General features: G+C 38.4%; 1 long non-coding RNA gene across 1 annotated transcript; it reads right to left on the minus strand.

The window, feature by feature from the left end:
* Positions 1–14,803: 14,803 nt before the first annotated feature.
* Positions 14,804–16,351, minus strand: LOC307034259. The gene is made up of 3 exons (XR_013806851.1): positions 16,004–16,351; positions 15,727–15,821; positions 14,804–14,835 (listed from the first exon to the last, which is right to left on the minus strand). It is a non-coding gene; the product is annotated as an uncharacterized lncRNA (long non-coding RNA).
* Between the last annotated feature and the right edge of the window lie 201 nt (positions 16,352–16,552).

Below are 16,552 nucleotides of genomic sequence, written 5' to 3' on the forward strand. Positions count from 1 at the left end.
TCACGGAGTGCGTCGAGGCGCAAGCTGTCCTCAAAAGAACAGGAGGGTTTAGCTAGCGTCACACTGCATAGCCTGAATTATATAAGATTGTATACCTAAAAACATGGCGAAAATTGAAATTTTAGGGCTGTTAACAGTATTTTCTGATTTATGGAGTGGTAAAAAGAGATATCCAAAATCCCTTCTGTAAAAGCCTTGGATGCTAATAAACAATAATTTTGAACCTGGCTTTATCCAAAGTTCAGATTTCGGTTACTGAAATGTGTTAAAAATATGCGATTTTTTTATGAGATAATGGATCATTTGCATATTCAAATGAAACAATTGCCTTATTGTAGGTAATTAACTGGAGAAATGTCTAGCTGATATCTGTAAGTTAAAAAAAATTACCCTATTCACCTGGGGTGTCTCGCCTTAACTGTTATGCTTAATAAACCATTATAGACCTACATCACTTAGCAACAGCTGCACATGCCCACACACTAACTATGGGTCTTACAAACCTACATAACATTACAAATAGTCTATTATTATTTACAATATTTATAAAACTATGAATTCAATTTTAACTGATTGACAAGGCAAAACACTGCACAGCGGCAGCAGCATTAAAGGAAAATATCGTCTTACCTTGCGTATGGGTTGGGGCTTCACAAAACCCCAAATGTAGCCTTCCTCTCTGGGGTGGCACTAATGAAGACCCTCATTAGAGTAGATACATCCACATTGTCCAAAATGTTACTATGGACATGCATCAAAGTCAGATGTGTCAGTCTCTTCTGCGCCATATTACTCTAGTTGGAGTAGCTGGTGGTCCACTCTTTTTATTGGGTTGTTTGTTGGAGAAAAAAATCCAAAATCCTTTTTTGCGCCATTCTAAAAAATGGTCACTCTGCAGTGTGTGTGTCGCGTCAATTAAGTCACTATCCCACGACCTACGACCTAGATGACTCGGATTTTATTTATTTGGAAAATAAATTCAAGCCACCTGACTGATACAAATATATACTATGACTATTATATGCTACTGTATACAGCTAATTTTATTTGAATTAAAATCATAACTATTTTATGTAGTTTTATCATTTTTATTTAGGTGGTCACTTTTTAAAATGTACACCACTCGCCAACAGGGGGTGCTGCAGCACCCCCAGCACCCCTACTTCCCACGGCTATGCCTTATTACGTTATATACTTCTTACCTTCGATTTCTCTTATTCTTCTCCTCATTCTTCTTTGTATTTCTTCAAGTTTTTATCTTGTTCATCGAATGCACTTAAGCGTCAGCTAAATGCAATGTAATGTAATGATAAAAAAAACCCTCTATATTCTAGACAGCGTGGATAAATGACCATACAGCCAATCACAATGCGTGACGTCATTGACGTCATTACGTCGTAACGTCGTACGTCGGGACGTCACTGGTAAGAGACGGACCCCGAACACATCCTGTACCCCGTAAAATCTGGCTCTCGATTTTTAATCCTAATTTAATCATCATCTTCACCACGATCATTTATGTTTATGTTCGCCGAATTGACTAGAAATCACTGACACATATGAATATACTGTATTCAACTTCATTAAAACGTTATTAACGTGCTTAAACTCAGTTATTCACTAAAAATATTTATATTTTAATGGAAGCTCATCGGCAGATCAGGATCCCAAAGCGTAGCGGAGGGATCCTGATCTGCATGACGGGTGTTATTTTCCCCATAAGGAACAAGTCGCTGCAAATTATCCCGCTTATTACATGGCCACATTCTCAACAAAGTAACGACATGACTCCCAATATTAATTTAAATGCTTTTATGGAATTAGAAAATGTTTTTATTGATTTAAAAAATGGTTGTATTTATTTATTTAAATTGACATGCATCCGCTAAGAAAAATAGTCTGTTACCGTTTTTTAAACAGTCTGAATGAAACGGCAGCTCTCTCCCCCCTCCCCCCCTGATCTTTCTTCTCCGGCAGCTAAATTAACTGTAGGTTACTTTGAGTGACCATAGACTGTATATGACAAGCTTACAGTTAGTGACGTAACAACACCATAAAAGCTGGTGGGTTGAAAGCAATACGGGAGGTAAAAATAACTAGAATAATTGGGATTCATTTATTGTGGCTTTTATGTTTTTAGGTATAAAATGTTATGTAATTCAGGCTTATAGTTCACCCTTCTCTAAAAGCCTTCAACAATGACAATATTCATAGTAATTTAATAAATCCTTCCAACACACATTGTAAAAAATAGCCTACTGTAAGTTAAGAAATCATTCCAATATGTACATCTTCTGATGTAACAACAATAACATTATAAATAGTAACATAGCTGAACATGGTATTGCACATTTAGCTTTGAGTGTTACTGACCTGAGATGTTTTTATGACATGAATTAAGGTGACTGAGGCTTTTTAACATACAGGGATGCAAACTCATCAGGTATGAAAAAGGTGACAAGGATCCGAGCCCCCGGCTCCCCCACCCCACGGAATGACAGAGGATTTTAGCAGTCAGAACAACTAAAGCAGCAGTGTTAACAGAAGCACCAAAGAGTCACATCTAATATAAATATATAAAAGCATTTATTTTAAATTGTGTAGCAAGTTTATAATTTTGGCAGCACTGTTGAGCATTTTGAAAATGTATTTTCGTGCCTCTGTGCAATGCTTAAGTCTTTTTATCTTTATAGCCACATGGTGTAAAGTAACTAAGTTCATAAACTCAACAAGTACTATAGTTGGGCACAATTTTGAGATACTTGTACTTTATTTAAGTATTTCAATGTTTTGCTACTTTGTTCTTCTACTCCACTACAGTTCAGAGGTACATGCTGTACTTTTCCTCCACTCCATGTATGTAATAGCTTTAGTTACTTCACAGATGTGGATGAATGATGTGAAATATAATCAAGTGTTAAATCAGACTTTAGTTCCACCTGGAGTAAATCCACAAGCTACCCTGCAGTATACAAAGTCATTCAAACTAGCTGCACCTTTACCAGCTTTGAGAACACTTTCATGATCAATCATTATAAAACATATCATATCTATTATTCTGAAATGGACCAATCTGCACAATGACTACTTTTACTGTCGCGACTTTAACTATATTTTGATGATAATACTTTTCTACTTTTAATAGAGGAACATTTTGAATGCAGGACGTTTACTGTAAGAGAGTATTCCTACACTCTGGTACTATTACTTTTACTCAAGTACAAGACCTGAGTACTTCTACTTTTACTCTAGTACAAGATCTGTGTGCTTCTACTTTTACTCATATACAATATTTGAGTACTTCTACTTTCACTCTAGTATAAGGTGACCAGATTTTCAAAATGAAAACCGGGGACATTTTGAGTTTTGCGGTCAAAATCTCATTAACATATCCACATTTCTTCGCTGTTAAAGAAAAAAGGGGGACAATTCTGGTTCAATGTAATTCGAAAATGTTAACTGTTGTGCTCTAATAAACTGATGTGTAGACATACTGATACAACTGTGTACTAACTAATTACCATAAATGCACTAACTAATTAATGAAATCTTTCCGAAAATCTGATTTCAATACCATGATAAGTGCGGAGTAAAGTATTAACTCACTTATTGAGTTTTCCATAGTTAATAACAAAACATTTTCAAACTACATAGGTTATAGCCTCAAGTTTATTTGATAATTAACATATGTACAAGATATATAGAGACAACAGACAAGTAACACTAGCAGAATGACACACTATCAAAGAAACTTCAACAGAGAGACACAACTGTCAAACACAATATGACAGACAACACTGACAGACACACTGGGACAAACAGATAAAACAAAGCCAGAACTGTCCCATCTGTATCTGTCCTGGTATTCTGGATGGAATAAGATCAAAAGAGAACATGAGAAAAGGAACATACTGAGATAATACATGTAAAATACTTAACAATATAATAAATAAGATGAGATTTCTAAGTACATAAAAACTTCTACTAACCTAATCTCTGTACTTTTCAGAAGAGTGAATTTTCTTCAAGATTGCTTTGTCTTTGGCCAGCTTCTCCATGAACTCCTGGCAGGGGAAGTTGAAGTTTGTTTTCACAACAAGCATGGCCTTGATGGTAGGAATAGTGAACCTATTTCTTGCTGCTGTCCATACATCATTCATTTGGGAGAACACTCTTTCAACTGGTGCATTACTCCCAGGTAGGCACATAACCACCGACGCTAACCTTGCCAGGTTATTGAATGGGATTTTGTTGTCTTGGAAGTGGGTAACCACCTTGCTCCATCTGTGATTAAGCGGTGTCTCAGATTCTTTCCACTCTTCAAGTGTTCCTCCCTTCAGGAACTCATGCAGGCCAGTGACCTCATCAAACAATTCATCCTCATTGATCTTGACATTGGGGCATTTTTCTTGCAGTGTGGCCCCTGCCTTCTGAATCTCTTCACGCTGAGGTTGCCTTTTCAGAAGGAGACAATGCAAATCATTGAGATCATTTGTGTGCTTTCCCCATGCTTGCAAGTAGTTGACAGCTGTAGTGAAGAATGATTGGGATGTTTTGAGAAAGCTCGCTTTTTTCATTGCTCCATTTTCCTCCAGTTCTCTCAGAAGCCTTCGGACCAAAACTGGAATGAAGTTATCGTCACTTCTTGCAGTCAACTTTGCCTCAAAGCTTTTCAATATTGCAGCTGACTCCACAGCACAGCGGTCTTGGCCTTCAAGCATTTTGATTGTGTCACTGAATATGGACAGGTTTCCATTGACAAAGGCCAGCCAAAGTTCAGTCAGAGGATCTTGGAATATTTTTTGCAGGACAGCTGGGCACTTTTCTTCAGAGAGGAAAAATGATTTCAAGGGCAAATACATTTTCAGCACTCTCTCTAGAGCTGGGAGCATAGACAACCAGCGAACATTGCAGTGTCTTAAGATGTTATGGTACTCCTGGCCAACAAACTCACAAAAACCCTTTAGTCTTTCTACTCTGACGGTGAAAATGTGAAAATAACCAAATATCTTTGTAAGAAGGTACTCAACATCAAGGGGAATCATATCCAAAGCTGTTCTGGCCGTGTTATGAATAATGTGTGCAGGGCAACCTAAGCCAATGACCTCCCGCTGCAGAGCATTTTTAACTTTGGTATGGACATTGACCCTCCCCAGTCTATTCAGTCCTCCACAATTTGTATTTGTGTTGTCAGCAGAGAATGCCACAACTTTGTTTTCCAGGTTGAATTGTTGGATAACACCAAGGACCTCAGCTGCAATTTCCTCTGCTGTTTCTCCTTTGAGTTCAACAAAATCGAGTAGTTTTGTTTCCACTGATGTGCTATCATGTATCTTACAATATCTTACTAATATTGGCAGCAGCTTTACATGTCCATGATTGGATGCATCAATGGACAGAGACACAAATTCCACCTGGTCTAGGTCCTGTGTTACCAAGGTAGTTGCCCATGGTGCTAACACGTTACTCACTATGGCATCGCATTTTGTCCTAGCACATGTACATTTTGATTCATAAAGCTTCCTTGTCAGTTGTGCTGTGCAATCCATAGATCTGAAACTATGATTGTGTCGCAAAGTGTGGTATGCAAAGACAGCTTCCTGCACAGCTAGATCGTATTCTTCCTGGGAAGGGTCTACCTTCTTGAAGAATGTGGTGACAGAGGGCACACCAGCACGGGCAATGAGAGAGGCTTTATGCTTTTTTGTCTGTTGATGTTCTATTACTGCTGTTCTTCCTCCACTGGCAACTGAAAATGTTGAATTACAAATGGTACAGTAAACCATTGTATCATCTTGACCACCTGGGCGTATGAATGAAAATTCTTTCCTCATATTGTCATTTAAGTGACATTTTCGTTTCTTGGAAAGAGCCATTGCACATTTTTTTCTGCTCTTTGTCACTATCCTTGTATACTCTTCGTACTCTGTTAACTTTTTCTTCCCCTCCAAACTTTCTCCCTTTTCTTCTCTTTCTTCCTTTCCTTCTCTTCCTCACTATTGTACAATGTCTTTGCTTCTTTATCTTTATTCCGGTTTTTCCCTTCTGAATCTGTTCTTCCTCTCTGATATTTAAAAATAGATAGTACATTATTAGATACACTTGGGTTAACAGTCACATTGTTTTTGTCAATTTATAAATTTCATTCTGCTACTCCATTGAACCACTGATTCAACTTACCCCAAGGCCCATGGTTCACTTTTCCCCATAGCCACCATTTTAGAAAAAAAAGCCGAGCTTAAAAATTCAGATTCATCTTTATCTTAAAGGCCATGTAATGCATCTAACACAGGTGTTTTTTAACATGTAGTTTAGATATCACCAGAATAAAAATAAATAAAAATGTTTAAAGTTTCGTCATAATTAAATGACATATACGTTAAAAACCGATGTTGGTTCCGAAGTTTGCCGAGTACGCCCCCGATCCCTCCCGAACGAGCGGTGACGTCACACGTGGCAAACATTGCCATTTGATCAAATCAGTCCAAATGGCAAGCAACGCGATAACTTCAGACAGCGACAGCGACAGCGATCATTCAAGCTCAGATTCGGTGGGTTATCTGGATTCAGTTACAGAAGTAGAGAGTGAACCAGCTAGCCTTTCACTTCAAGGCATCTTGCCTTATAAGTACGAGCCTCCTGCCCAGCAATCGAACAACGAGGCAGAAACTTGTGAAAGAGAAGCGGATTCCGCAGCCGGCGAGACTCGAATCGGCAATACTGAATGGTAAATTCTGTTTTATTTAATTTGACCTGCACTAAATGTCGATCTTAATTTGTCATCTGTTCCTCACACGTCCGGCAGATATTGTTTTGTTTTTTAATGTTATGTACAATATTCAGGTGTACATGTCAATGCTGTGAAAGCATGCCCACTGCAGATGAATGTGTATGCTGCAGAGAGATCTGGCAGGTGATGGAACAAATAGACAGTTTGCAACCTACTGACCAGATAGCAGAGTCCTGCATCGGGTCGGGTATCCGCGGGTACCCGACGGGTGACCCGCAAAAAAGGTGATTTGCGGGTGGTATTTTTTCAAACGCTTTTTTCCGGGTTCGCTTCTGGGTAAAACAAAGATGATGCGGGTCCGGTTGCGGGTGTTGCATAATAAATATATTTAAACAATAATAATTTAGTTTAATGTTTAAATCCTCAGACCTCTCCTCCGCGGTACCGAGCATAGGCTAATCATAACCTCTGCAGTGTATCTATCTGCTGCTGAGCGCACCACATTCTGAATGGCTGAGGTGAAGCTCTCTATAGCGGAGAATACAGCATTTTCAATAATTCTTCCTCAAGAGCGAAATCCAACGTCTGGGAGGCTTTTGGTGTCATCCTAGATGGAGAAAATAAACAACATTCCAGGCTTTTTGAGCCAAATATGCAACTGCGTGTGTTAATAATTGCACGTTGTCACTGCTTATATATATGCGGGTTCGGGTCGGGTTGCGGATCATGTGCCGGCGGGTCGGGTCGGGTTGCGGAACTAATTGGCAATATGTGCGGGTAGCGGGGCGGGTTCGGTACTGCACGTCACGGGTGCGGGGCGGGAGCGGGTCTTGAAAATCAGACCCGTGCAGGACTCTGCCAGATAGAAGACACCGACGAGAAACCAAGGTGCATTATTAGCCACCCAGGCTTTAGAGAAGGCTGTCTCAGTGTTTGGACACTGAAAATAGCGTATCTTCAATACAAACAACAACACAGAGCAGTTGATGGCCCACTACACCAGTAAGTAAATATTGATTGACCCAACTGCCTATTGCAGCTTTGCTTTCATATAATACTTTTAGTCGCTACAGATATGGTACACTTTTAAAGATACCATTAAACTCTTTCAAGCAGTCAAAAACAGCTTGGCTTTTATTTGTTCTGTGTATGCAAGTTCAATGTATGCTTGGGAAAAGAAACAACTACACATGTGAGGAAATATATAAGAGGTCTATGATTCTGTCAAGCAGTCATGTATAACCTCATATTTATTTTGTACAAGTAAAATACAAATATCATGTCATAAGCCAATTTGTAACCATTGCTACATAATAGTAATACATAACATTTTATTTTTCTCCAAATATATTTATAATCTGTAGCCTATACTTTTTTTTCATTAGGAAGTATCGATATACAGCTTATCGACAGTTTGTACGTTGGTGCTGGGGTGTACTCGGCCCAAAAATCAGAGTCCCGCTGCCTGCATGTGCTGTAACCGAGATACGGAAGACTTACCCTGAACCGGGAGGCCGCTATCAGGGATTTCAATGGCCAAATCTGTAATTTGACATAAGTCATGCAGCTGAACTGGTTAAAATGGTTTGATGTAAATAATTTACAAAGTACATCATTTACAATATTATTTTTCCAAAGAAACATGTAAATATAACAACATTTTCCAAATCGCAAATTTGTAAGATTGTATTAATTTACTGTTTGATAAATAAAAAAGGGTTCTTTTGTTAATTTTTCACTTGTAACATTTTATCTTTATTGCAGTGTACATTAGTCTATTTTGGTATGTGCGAGCCCACAAATAATTAAAAGTGGTAAAAATAATAAAGATATTCAGACGTAATTCATTTTTGGCCTTACTTATTTCACTTCAACTTTTATATATTTCAGTCACTAGGCAAGTTCACTGTACTCTGGTGACATTTAGCTCAAGCTGGCATAACACCTGTAGTAACTTAATTCTGACCCGAGTTTTGTGCACAATCTTCCAGCACCCATGATCAATGTTTATAGCAATCAGGAAACATTCACAGCTCACAACTACACATCGCTTCCCCATCATGAATTGTTAGATAAAAAAAGTTTAGCGAGGTCCGGTTACACATATGTTGAGCGAAAATAGCGAAAGGATACAAAACAAACAATCCAGACGAGGCTGGTGTTTTCCACGTGTGACGTCACACAGCTGGGTTAATGGCTGGCAAGCTTTTCGCTACCGGAGCGGAATAACACGGGAAAGTGGCACACATTTCATGTTATTTGGGGGGTATTTATGGAAAGAATCATTGATGTTGATATGTCAAATGAAACAGTGGAAAGTGATGAAGCGATTTATTAACACAGAATAACATTTATTTTGGACATTACATGGACTTTAATGATTCACATGGTTTAATACGCTGCCAACACATCAACATATACAATAATATATGTTTTTAAACCTGGATACATTTTGTTTGACATGACAGCCGATATAGCTGACATCGCGAAAATGTACTTTGACAAGCAAAAAACGTTTTTTTGTAAAAATGTTTACTTACCAGACCACAATGAGCATCTCTCTGTCACAGCCAAAGAGAAATGGGAGGAGCTTGCATAATTTCTGGTCACGTGATTACAACTATAAAGCGTTGCCTGGTTACAGGGGGTGGTTGGCTCAACTTACCCCCTTCTCCCCTACACAGAAGAAGAAGACGAAGAAGACGCAAGAAGAAGAAGAAGAAGAAGAAGAATGCTACAAACACGCACAACACGATTGAGCCGTATACTGTTTACCCAGTGTTTCCTTACATGAAACGTTTTATTTCACCTTGCTATGTGTTTTTAACGTATATTAAAAAACGGGGACATTTCCGGGGACAGTTTCAACCGGGGACAGGCCAATAAAAACGGGGACTGTCCCCGGAAAACGGGGACGTCTGGTCACCCTACTCTAGTACAAGATCTGTGTGCTTCTACTTTTACTCTAGTACAAGACCTGAGTACTTCTACTTTTACTCTAGTACAAGATCTGAGTACTTCTACTTTTATTCTAGTACAATATTTGAGTGCTTCTACTTTTACTCAAGAACAATATATATATACTCATACCACCTCTGTTTATAGCCTATGAAAACAACTATTAGAAATAGAAGGCTAAAGCTAACGTTCGCAGATAGTGACAATGTATGCTAGCTAGCAAGCTCAACGATTCCTTAAATAATATTGCCACAGAAAAACTTTTCAGTTCACATCACGCTCTGCTTCTCCGACAGGGAGCTCTGCTCTGAACACCTGAATGGCCCGTTCTAACAGCTGTTCACCAGCGGTCCAGTCTGTGCCACAGTGACTCTGGACGCGCAGTTAATATTAACGAACGCACCCGAAGGTAATGTAGCTGTTGAAGCTAGACCAGGGGTCGGCAACCCCTGGCACGAGTGCCAGCATTGGCATGCGGCACCGTAACCAGTGGCACACTAGGAATAAGTGAAATAAGTGTGCAACATATTTAAATTGTATTTTCGGATCCTGAACGAGACCGCCGCCAGAGCGCGTCTCCCCGTTACCTGCAGAAGGAAGCCATGCACGCAACGCAGCCCCGCTCTCCTTGACTCCAGGTGACTTTCTGCCGCTTTCCTCCGTGGTGCAGTGCTGATCGTTTCACCACGGAGGAAAGCACTTCACTAATTGCAGTACCCATAAGGAGCTGTACAAATGCCGCAGTTTTTGCGTGGCTGTGTATTTAGTTGAAAGCCCAGTGGCGATCTGCTCATCTCTCATCGAAATAATATGCTACAAAGGGGCGGACTGGCCATCTGTGTGTTGAACTTTCCTGTCGGCTCCCAGACCGTAGTCGAGGAGGGCAGAAGCAACAAGCTTCAGGTTCAATAACCCACTTTAGCTTAAATGACTGGAGAGAGGCGAGCTCTTCTTGAGAGGCCGTCACATTTATTTAGCTGTTCTTCTGTTTCACAAAATACATCACAGACCTCTGTTTTTTATGGAATCAAATTAGGGTCAATAATATTCACAAATTATTTCACAGTCTGCAGTTGTATATCACCTGTTGTGCGCATGTGAAAAGATGTTGTGCATGTGTAAAAAAGTTTTGTGCACACAGATATAATTTGCTCGTGTAAAAACATGTTGCAGCTGTAGAAATATTTTTTGCGTGTGTGAAAAGTTTTTGCAGATATAATTTGCACGTGTAAAAAAGTTTTGCAGGTGTAGAAATATTTTGTGCAAGGATATTTACAACAGTGAGGTTTCACAAAGTCTGAGATACGGACACACACATTTCCTATCTGTGTGTGCGAACCTGAAGTTACAAGCTACAAGCTGCTATTTACGAGTACAAATTTTGACCCTGTTTTTACGCCTGAGTATGCTAGCCAATCAGCACGTTGCCCACTGACTAGCCAATCAGCACGTAGCCCACTGACCATCCAATCATAGGACACAAGGTTCTAGAGCGTTCGTTTTGCTGACCTGCGCCACTTGGAGCGTGCTTGCGGGAGTCAACATGGAGGAGCCCGAGGCGAACTCTTGTGGGACACAGGTGGGTTAATTACATGCTACCACGGAGCATGCCACTACAGTTTTAATTAACTAACGTTACATCGTAATTAACTAAATATATCAAGACAGCTGTGCGTGCATCCCGGAGTTACTTAAGTTGTATATTTAACGCTAGCTAGTTGATGTGGTCTTTGCTAATACTACTTTGTGCCACCCTCCTTTTTTGGGCTCAGTACTATCCCAACAAAGTATTTCCATTTACCTATATATAAAACAACATTGTAAAGCAGTAAAATACAGCTCATCTTTAAAAACGCAAATGTCATTTATTTGATGTATTTCCACAACCTCTTGTTGTCTTTGAATGCAGCCTCTCCATCCCAACTCGAACAGCTGACAAAGTTCTGGGTAGGGTGGGAAATCCCTACAGACACCTTGAAGGTCCGAGTTGTTAAGGGGGCGTACCTGAAGTCTTCCACATGTTTTGGCACATTGCATGTACCTGGGCACTTCCAAAACTATGAGGACTTTTCCAAGCATGTGGAGAGCTGCATTGCAACCTATGTTACAGGCTTTGGTCTAGTTTAGATACTGCTCATCAGTATGATTCTGTTGCAAAAAAAACATTGTTTCAGTGTTATGGAGTTTCTGCTTTTTTTCATTGGTGTAAAAAGGGATTTTGTCTTTGGTATTCTTTCACTTGAAAAGAGATCTCCATTTTAAGAATATCGACTCACAGAAACGAAACCTTTTGAGATTATTACTACTTCATTTGTTCCAGTGGTCAGCTCAACATTTAACTTGAACATGACATGTTGTGACAGATACTATAACCTTTGCCTGGTACTCTTTTTGTACTGCATTTTGTTGGAAGGGCTGTTTGGATTGTGCCATATGTAGTTCTGGCACCTGGTTCAGGTAGTTGTAACCAATGGCATCATTCATTCTGTTAATAGAGTCAATATTTTGAAAATGGTCTATTACAGTACTTGTTATTGCTGATGTATTTACTTGAATCCTACAGCTCTTGTATCCAAAGATTCTAAGAAATAAACCATTGACCATTGACTTTGGATGTTTGCCTCATTTCAATTTACCCACATTTTACATTTTTCACAACAATCCAAATTTGAATTATTATATTATATACCTTAAAATGTTCTGCGGCTAACAAAGTAATTTCCATTCATAAACCACAGAACTGATCATTTGCTGTGTAAACATTTCCCCGGGGACTATTTTGAATGCAGGTTGAAGTCTCTGAAAATGATTTTTTCAAGTCGTAGCGGAATGAACAGAAGTCAATGTCAGGATGAAAGGCAGGGACATTATTGTGAGTTCTAAAATAGAACATTATACTACTACTGTAGTATCTTTCATGTAACAAGGAACTGCATTAGCTAGTGGAAAGCCATGTTATTCTAAGAGTAACATTTCAGGTTACTACAAATAAAGTAGGCCTCTAAAATGGAAATACATTTATTTTCCTTTTCAAAATGAGAATATAACAGTCATGCCCTTTATATATATATATATATATATATATATATATATATATATATATATATATATATATTCCATCATCCTCTACCCAACCACCCCCACAAAAGTACCACGTATCTCCAGATGTGTTGGTGTTGAATGTTTGTGATCAACTGAAGGATGAAGTGTTACTTAAATTCTTCTTCAGCTAAATAAACTCTTTAAAAAGCCTCTTGGATCAGCTTGAAAAGTAGTCGTCACAAAGCGTAAAACAGGCTGTTTTTCTGACTTTGTAGAGATACGTGGTTTTCACAGGACAGAGACAAAGATACAAACACATGATGATCTTATAGAATATGATGCATTGATGGAGATTAAACTAGCCAACAGGATATAAAGGATTTATATGCAACTAATTACTGAATACTTCTTCCACTGCTGAAAGTTAGCATGCATTGTGCCTTATGCTTCCTGACTTGATTCAAGGACACCCTCTATGTAGTGAACTACAGCACTATAGATGTCTGCCCCAAAACACAATGAAGGAGCAGTAGGATTAAAAAGTTGACTCAGTCCTTCCAGTTCTTCGATGCCCAGGGGAGATTCCAGTTCAGGAACCTGTACTCCAATTTGATCCATGTCTGCAATTTCCACATCTGGAAAATGGATCCCCTGAAATAAAAAAGTAATCGGGTTTGTTAAAAATAATTACATGGGATGACACCCTAAAACAGTGGTCAGGAACCTTTTCTAGAAATCATTTGGCTCCCAACAAATACAAATTCTAAATTACTAATACAGTCCATTATTTATTATTAAATTATTTCCACCCCACTGATTAAATTGTTGTTTTGTCAATCTTGACATGAACACTAAACTAGATTTCAATAACTTGACATGCATTACTGAACTGTAATTTATTAAGCCATTTATTTAGTTTAAATGTTATCCTTGTACAGACTAAATAGACTAGTGCACTGCATATTCATTGCAGTTTTCAGGTGTTAATTTACCAGTGAAAGAAGTCAGCATCTTTTTTTCCTGCAATATTCTTTTTGAGGCCTACAAATTCAAAGAAAAATAAACATTTACATTTTTCGGATTGTGGCCTATGTCTTTGTATATCAACAAAACTATTCTATGCAACTGAAACTCAATGTTACATTGTGTTGCATAGCCCATTGTTGGCTTTGACACAAATTGTAATTCTGCTGTAGCCTGATTATGCAGATGGTTATTGCTGTGTACTATTGGAAGATGCCTGGTAAAGTGAAACAAAGTGGTCCTGGTAGGCTAAATTCCAGTTCCCGTGTGTTGCATTTTCATTATAATATTAAGAACAGTGTAAGGATTTTGTCAAATAAACATATAACCAAATACTAACATTGTTATGACTTCTAAAAGAAAGGTGTGCTAACATTGGCTTCCTCCACAATGGTGAATAAAACACAGAACTACAAAACAGTTTTTCCCCTTTACCTCGAAGTTGTCAGGAGGGCTGACAGGGCTCTGACTCTTCCCGATTTCCCACAGCTGGTTAGGAGTGAGGTTACGTTCTGTTCGGAGTGAATGGTTATTCCAGCCATCTGTGAATGTGTCAAGATCTTCCTGAATTCGGGGCAGAAAGACATACTGAGCACAGAAAAGGTGTGTGCAATTTGCTGGGTCGAGCAGGCCATCCTCCTCTAGGCTGTGGAGCAGATCGTAATAAATACTTGACACGACATTCCACACGTCACGCCACAGGAGCTCTATCCTGAAAGACAGTTGACAAAAATAAATGAATAAATGCAGTCCGTAAACAATTATCACACCTTTACGTTGCAAAAAATGCAAATAGTAACTCAATGGATTTTTCCCCATCCCTAATAACACTAATATGTACATTAATCTCAGCAACAACTTTTAGCACCATAATTAATGGCAGCACGTCACTATTAAGCGATACACTAGCAAAATATATTTTGACCAAAGAAAGCTTTATGACAGAAGCTACAACCATACACTAATATTACCTTTGATTATGAACACTTTTCCCTGAGATGAAGCTTCCGCTGCCGCACCCACGAACGTCAAACATATGTCTGGCAATGTCCACATTTTTCACACCTTGGTCTCCTCTGACCCTTGACATGTACAACCATACAGATACCATGTTAAGTAATTTGACAATGTGAAATTTGAATCTATGTACTCTTAGAGCTGGCTGTATCTCCAGTTTTCTAAGTACAGCTATAACCATTTAACAAGCTTCACTATTGGCTACTGGCTAATCCCCCAGGGAACCAGCAGTTTTAAAGATTTTGTTACCACAGAAACAAGAGGTTTTAGTATGAGACTGAAACATTCTTTATGGGCACATCACTGGAAAGACCTACACATAATATTGGGAATATGACATGAGGTCATGTAAAGTAATATAAACAAGGAATGAATAATCCAATCTCATTCTAAGGCCATCCCCATAAGTGTCATCACTGGTAAAGTGTTGTTTCAGAAATGACATATAGGGGGTGCTAGGGCTTCCTGGGCCTTTGCTTAATACCACTATATCCCCAACTATCAATTTACAACTTTTCTTGTAAAACTTAGTGACAAATCTGTTGATCATGTAGGCCTATAGACCTTTTTGAAAAGCAGCCATTTTGACATAAAATAGTAGGGTAAACACAGGTGTTACCAGTGATACTAATTAATGTTCTGTTCCATTCAGATCAAACAGTCAGGGTGCTGCTATTGTGCATGTTGGCTCACTGGAAAGGCTCTACTGCACTAAATAGAATGGAACCTTAATCAACTTAATTAATTTAACCTGTATTTACCTGCTAGTTCATGTCAATACGGCTGCCGTGACAAAAGTCTACCTTATTTTTATAAAATGGCCTAGACTGATACAAATCAGTGTTCTTTTAACTGTATCAAGTGCACCTGACATTTTTCTTCATATTCAGTATTTCCAATAATCCAATGTTTACATGTAAAAAAAAACACACACAAAACAAGAAATAGCCTGTTACCTGGATGGAAATCCGTGTTTGTCCACAGCCTCAAGGAAGAACTGCAGAGCTGTTGAAGCCGCCTTGTTGTTATTGGCTACTTGTAGGTACATGATCTATGAGAGCATTTATAGAAAGGAAAAAGTAAGCACCACAGAAACACAGTACTCAAATAACCTATTAATGAATTAAATACTGACCCCATACTGTATGTGCGTGATAATTAACTTTAAAAAAATGGCATTTAATATCAATTCACTTTTGGTCAATTGTAAAATAAACTCCAGGAAGCACTAACCTTTCTTGAAAATCCATCAATTCCACCAAATATTACCATACCATATCTGCAAAATAAAAAGGTATTAATTGCTTGATGTATCCACACCACATCTTGTCCCACCAAGTCCTTTGATGATTGAAATAATCTTCGTGTCCATCGCCAGACCCTTTTTTGTGGTGTTGTGCTGAATAACATGATGTGGTCGGCGCCTACATAAGATGACCCGCACAATGTATAGTGAAATGTTTATCTTTGGCTACAATACTGCTTGTGTTTACATTATATAAAACATAGCTGAGGAAGAGCATTTATTGTTATAAATATGTTATTTGTGTCCTAAATATTGCTGATTGGTCTTTTAAATGAATGAAGTAAGGCGTTAAAGGTTTCAGGTTAAAGCTTTTGAAGTTCTGCCCTTTTCATGCAAAAAAGTATAATGCATGGACTGTAGAGTATATGAAAAAAATATAGAATTATATTTAAACAAATAAAATAATTAATACATAAATCAATCATATACTGTAGAGTATATGATTGATTGATTTTTAAGAAAACATGAATCGCTCA

This window comes from Notothenia rossii (genome assembly GCF_949606895.1).
Source record: "Notothenia rossii genome assembly, chromosome: 3".
NCBI lineage: Eukaryota > Metazoa > Chordata > Actinopteri > Perciformes > Nototheniidae > Notothenia > Notothenia rossii.